The following is a 6,497-nucleotide window of genomic DNA, read 5'->3' as shown; positions in this document are numbered from 1 at the left end:
CTGCATAGTATTGAACTCCCAAACTGCTACAAGGGATGGAAGAAGGGAGATGACAAGTCCCACAGCCAGCATATGGCAGTCCCAAGCCCACGTAGCCTCATACCCAGTCCCAAGCTCTTTTTACTGCCTCATACTAGTGATATAAAAAGGATGCAAAAAGTTCATTTTCTTGAGCCAAAAAATTACATTCAGGTCTCCAGTCCACCAGGCTGGAGCTTACCGCCTGAGATGGCCATGCTGGGTCTGGAGTAGATTGAGGTCCACCAGCTGCCCTGAGGAAACACCAAAACTCTCGATCCAGGCAGCCAAGCACGTGGAGCCTAGAGAGAGGAAAGACTGTGCCAAGCTGCATTTAATGCTATTAAAAGTGGCTCACATAGTTTCCACTATCCCTAATGGAGCCATGTCATTTTACAGACCCAGCCCTTGCTCCAGGCATCCGGCTAGGAATTATGGGTATTTAAGAGAAGCAATTCCCAAACAAGTCTCTTTCAGGTCATTCCAAGGAAGTATGCTTTATCCAGGCATGGGAAAGGCAAGAGAAGGCTACCCTAGCTCTGCTATCTAAGCCACGTGGCTTTGAAGCCTTCTCCCCAAGAATACGCATTTGTTTTGGCAGCATCTCTCAATAATTTGTCAAGTCTGCCGGTGACATCTCTGTGGAGAGAGTAATACAACATCAGATACCTGTATGTGACAGTTGGGAGCTGCGGGAATAGGCAACCCCATTGCCTGGTTGGTAGCTGGTGTTTGTGGAGGTGGCTATAAGTTACCAGCCCCTAAAAGGGTAAGTCTCTGCCACTTTGGACACTTTGAGCCATAGAACTAGATACTCGTGTTTATTTCCCTGTTAACTAATTCAAAAGCCATGGAAGTGTACACCTTTTGGACCCAGCAACCTCAGAGGAAAGATGGCAGAGTCAGGTAGTGACAGTCCTGCTGCTAAAAGTGGCAGAAGTGACAGCCTCAAGCTTCCCAATGCTGGCACCCTTTAACACCGTTCTTCATGTTATGGCGGCTTCCCCACCCATAAGTTATTTTTGTTGCTACTCATTGATACTGTAATTTTGCTATGGTCATGAATCAATGTAAATGATATCTGATATGTGACCTCAAAGGGGTTGCAACCAGTTGGGGCACCAAAGCCCAGAGTCTGAGGGCTGATGATTAACAAACTAAGCGGAGATTTCAGTTTTCTTTTCTCATGATACAGATGAGAATGATAAATCACTCTTCATCATCCGACTCCACAAAGCCAGGATTGCCCTTCCCTTAAGGGAAGCAGTGAAGTGGGACACTAGTATTGATATCCTTCCTCCATGAATGTCAGGGGTCAGGGTCTATGTGAGGTGCTTTCACACACAGTCAGGCCGGAGGGTGGTAGAATACCTGTGATTGCAGTTTAGGGAGACCAGCGGGGTGATCGTGAGTTCAAGGCTAATCTGTGCTACATGACGGTGGAACTCTTTCACAAAGAAGGAAGAAAGAAAGGGAAGAAATCCCCCTAAGAGACAAGTATACTTGTCTCCAAGTCCCTAATGTAAACAAAGAAAGGAGCTTGTTGCTCAAAAACATAACCCAGAAAGGTGACAGACAGGTCCAGTCTTAAACCCGGGATATTTGACTCACAGGTGGCACTGTTTGGAAGGATGTTCTATCGTTAGACTAGAAACACATGAGAGCAGAATCCTGTAGGGCAGAAAGTCTCAAAGACCACCTGGCTCAGTGGTCCACAAACTGGAGGCCCAGAAGGACCTTCTACAGACTTGACCAACTGTGCCAACAAAGACCCTCCAGAACATTGAGCTTCCGTGGCTCAGGCCTGCAATCATCATACTTGGGAGGCTGAAGCAAAAAGATGGCTGGGAGTTTGATACCAGCCTTGACCACATAGTAAGTCCCAGACCAGTGCTCTCCCGCCAGACCCCGTCACATCAAAAGAAAAGAAACCAAAACAAAAGCCTTTGGCTGTTGACCTCCGAACTCCTGTCCATCCCAGTTCCAAGGAGCTCCACTTAGATGCAGTCCTACTTGGAATAACCTGCTGGGATCCCCAGACCTAGGAGACATCAGGCAGCCCCAGGGCTAAGCCTTTCCCCTGCTGCCTCCTTCTGCAGCAAGTATTTTGTCCAATCAAAACTCAGAACTACACTTTCCACTTTCCAACCGGCTCAATGCTTGGTGTCTCAAAGCACTCATAAGGTTTTGTTGGAAAAGTCTTCCAATGCCTCCCAAAAGGTCTAGACGGGAGCTTCCTGGGATGGGGGAATCCATCTAGCTGCCAGCCTGTTTAAGGGAGGATGGTGAATGATGCTTCGGCTGTTACCTCCTCTTCCCACATAGGAACAGGGATAAAGGAAGGAAAAGTGATGTCATTTTCTGAGCATGCTCCCTCCATCAGGACCGTGTGCTAGGTTCCCTTACATGGGGAGCCATGTTTGGATGTGTCTTATCTTTGGTTAGCATGGATTGAGTGTGGTTCCTATGGAATTGCCTCCTCTAAGAGAGCAGACTATTTGACATGTCTGAGGGATGATAAATGTGATGATAAATGTTCAGGCAGAGAGGATAGATACGGGAAACATCCCTGATCGAGTCTTCTTGGACCTACTTGCCTCTAGGAAACAAGGAAGAATAGACAGAGTTGCCATTATGAGCACCATATTCTAGTTGGAGGCCTGTTGGGCAAGGAGGTGCTCCAGTAGCCCATAATAATCCTATGGGTATCCCTTGACCAGGAAGCTGAGCTCCCTTGCTTCCTTTGGGGTGCTACCCCTGGCTGAAGGCAGGGACAGCCGTGAATGTAGCACTCCCGTCTCAGCCAGCACAGTTCCCTGGCTCCACAGGTCCATTACACATGGGTGACACATACTGGCCACTTACAATAATCCCAAAGCTCTAACTGAAGGGAGGCAGTAGCCCAGGTGGAGGGATTTGCCAGCATGATGGAGAGAAAGGCTCACACGGAAGAGAGCTTCGGCTCTCTTCCATCTTTCAGCATTGGCTTGAAATGAGCTGGTAAGGAGCAGAAGGAGTGAGTACCATAACCGAAACACTGAGAGAAAGGTGTACTGTGCTGGCTTGGGTCAGAACAGGGTGGGGTAGGATGCCCTGCGAATGTTTAGTAGAAATAACCCAGGAGGTGGTATCAGGAGAGGAGAATGAGTTCAGACTTTTAAGGTTCATGGGCATGTTTGGTGGGAGGAGCTATATACATGTAGATGGGGTTGGACCAAATACTCAATGAGCTAGTAGGTTGTAGCTCTAGGCATCACCCACCACAGCACTGAAGGCCTGGGCAAGTTAGAAGGAAGGACGAGCTGAGGCAGCTCCCAAGGCAGTCTGTCCAGTTGAGTCTCCAGCAGGGGCGGCAGCCTTTTCCTGCAACTGCTGCTCCCTGCATGTGGGCAGTTTGTCTTACTTCTGCAAGGAATTCTATAATTACATCTTACTTTTCTTTTGCCTTTATTATATCTTTTAATTGCAGAAGTGCTCGTGTGCTTTCTGTAACAGAGATATGGGTGAGAACTCTGAAACGGGACCTTCTGCATCATCTACCTCTGATGTGTACTCGTTCATGTAGACGCCATACACACAAAAGTGTATGTGCACACACATAGATTTGATTTGGTTTCTGTATTATATAAAAATGAGAGACCACATTATCACTTTTTTTTCACATATGGCACCCAATATTGGTGTGTGTTCTATTCACCTATTAATTACTACTTAATGATGCATAGTTTGGCTATCCTAATTTTCTTGTAATCTAAATGTTCTCCTGTTTGCTTAATCATCAGTCAGTTCCCATGCCATTAAAGGCTCTTTGTGATCATAATTCCATTGGCCGCACCATATCCCAGAATGCAAAACAGTCATCATTTACCAATTTGCTTTCTGCCAGTGGGGACTTTAAAAAATTGATAGTACAATGAACATTATCTGACATCCCGCTGAGACCTCTTCTCCAGCTATTCTCTCAAGCTGTGAATACTTTTAGAGTCATTGTCCAGGCTACCAAATTGCTTTTCCCAGAAAAACTAGTGGTCTGTTTCTACCAGCAATAACCATTAAAAGCTCCCTCTTCTCTTCTCTTCTCTTCTCTTCTCTTCTCTTCTCTTCTCTTCTCTTCTCTTCTCTTCTCTTCTCTTCTTCTCTTCTTCTCTTTTCTTTTCTCTTACTAATTGTTAGACAGGAGTGGCAACCTGCCACTCAGTGTTCATTTTACATTACTATGAGGTTGGTTTAATCATCTCCGCCATCGAGTCACATGCACCCCTCATTCTTGGTTCTCTATTTCAGCCCTTTCTCCCTCATCCCCAGCTCAGCCTTGAGCCCTCCGCCCCAGCATTGCCTCCAGAATGGCCCCTCCCCCCACCCACCTATTTCTGCATCCCGTGTCTTTGCTCACTAGCCTCATTCATTTCTCTATAGCTCTACACTGGCTGGTCTCTCCTGGCTTCTGTACCTACGGGCATCCCTTGTTCTGTGTCCAGAGATCCCCATAGCAGAGACTGGAGCAACCAAATCAGAGCCTAGAATTTTGCTGCTGACTGCCATCAGGCTAGGATTAGTGTTAACCGGCAGCACATGCTGTAGGAGCCTGGCGGCTCTGACCTTGGTTCAGGAAGAGTGGGAGTGGACACCTCCTGTGTCCTACCTGCTGAGTTCCACACAACCCTCCCATCTTTTTCTCCTCCGTATTCCTCTCCTCCTCATTATTCTAGCTCGGTCTCTAATTTTCACAAATGATACAGTTTGGAGTTTCTGCAAGAGAATGCCTGTGATCCTCAGAGCCCTGGGGCCTGTTTGCCATTGTTGGAGGAAAGGGACCCTGGATGCTCTGCAGGCCCCATCAGACTGCAGTAATCGGCAGGGGCCGGTGGGCTGCTGTATAAAGCCGGTCCTTCGCACTGAGACGTTGCAGAAATCCCACTGGAGCTTTTTCTGCTCTTGCCCTGTCTACTTTCCTTCATAATGATGAATGGCTGAAAAGAAAACTATCTAATCTCCAAACTGCTGGCTTTTCCCCCCTTCTCTTTCTTCAAGGAGAGGAGGAAGAACACGGTCACATAAAACAGAGTCCTTCATCGCCGGCTCCTCAGGAGACGTCCGTTCCCTTTTCATCCCGGGGCCTGTTTCTGATCTGTGATGGGCTCTCATTGAAAGCTCCAGGCTGGCCCTCTCTAATCGGCAGCGACAGACGCTGCCGTTGCGAGGGCTGCCCCATTGAAATTGAATTGATTACCCGGCCCCTCTGCCATTTTGTTCTGTGCGCGATTGCTTAATAGCTGTCACCTTGGCTTTCAGTCCCAGCCGGCTTGGAGCTGACTGGTTCCCATTACTCAGGATAGCCAGTGCAAGTTCACCACCCTTTACAGGATGTCCCTGATTGATTCCGTATGCCTTGGAGACCTGTGAGAGATTTGCATAGAGGTTGCTGGGGGGTGGGAGGGAGTGGAATAGAAACCTCTGGGCCACAGAGGCTGCCAGGTTTTTGCTGTAGGGCTCGCCATATTTGAATCATTACCTGAATGAGTCTGGCCTTTGCTGACATAACTGCTAATGAATTTGTAAATTTTGCAAAACTAGAAAACTTAGCCTGTTCTAACCTTGGCTGTCACCACCTGCCCCCTCCATCCCCCACCCCCGCCCCACCTCCATCATTGGGGGCCACAAGCAGTGCTTTTCTGGCCTGAGCTCTTTGAAATGACAATCTCTCCCTCCCTGCCACCCCTGCCCTAGCAGGCCGGAGAACCTGGCTTGGAGGGAGACATCTTTCAAGTAAAACCCTTTGCACTGGGAACTCCTTCAATTAGACAGCAGGCGGAATGTTAACATGCCCTCCGGCCTTTTAAGTGGGTTTTAATTTTATGTTGTAAGATAAGACACTGCAAGGCTAGGCTGCTACTCCTCTAGCGGGCTCCATTAGAGGGGCCAGCAGAGGCCTCTTGACCCTGCTGAGGCCCTGCTGAGACTAGAAATCGCTTTGGTTTTTTAACAATTTGTCAGTCTGACCCAACTTCTCCTTTGTGATTCCAGGACCTTCTGTTGCCGATGGCTGTGGGGTGGCTGATGGAGGCCCTCTAGCCCTTGGCTATAGTGGAACCCTGGGGGCCACCGGCTCTTGGCCACAGAGCGGAGCAGTAACCGGCTATTTTTCCTTCCCAAGCAGGGCATAGCAGAAGCAGGCAGTGTCATGTGGCAGGCTTCTGGGCTGATGATGTATGGCCTGCTGGCGCTACTGAATGGTGCCCTTTGTTCCGCAGGATCCCATGTGCCCCCTTTTTATTGAGTTGTTGATTCAGAGGGGCAGGAAAAGTTCCACAAATCCCACCGCGGGCCCTGCTCTTGCCATGCCCAGGTGGGGCAGCCAGAGAAACTTATGCTTCTCAGAAAGTCAGGAGGACTCTGTGGGCTGTCTCAAAGCTAAACACCTCTTTGGGAAGGATTCTCATACTGAGCCGAGTAGGTACTTGGAGAGAGTCTAGGAATGT

Source organism: Mastomys coucha, unplaced genomic scaffold, assembly GCF_008632895.1.
Source record: "Mastomys coucha isolate ucsf_1 unplaced genomic scaffold, UCSF_Mcou_1 pScaffold5, whole genome shotgun sequence".
NCBI lineage: Eukaryota > Metazoa > Chordata > Mammalia > Rodentia > Muridae > Mastomys > Mastomys coucha.
Note: the sequence above shows the minus strand (reverse complement) of the source record.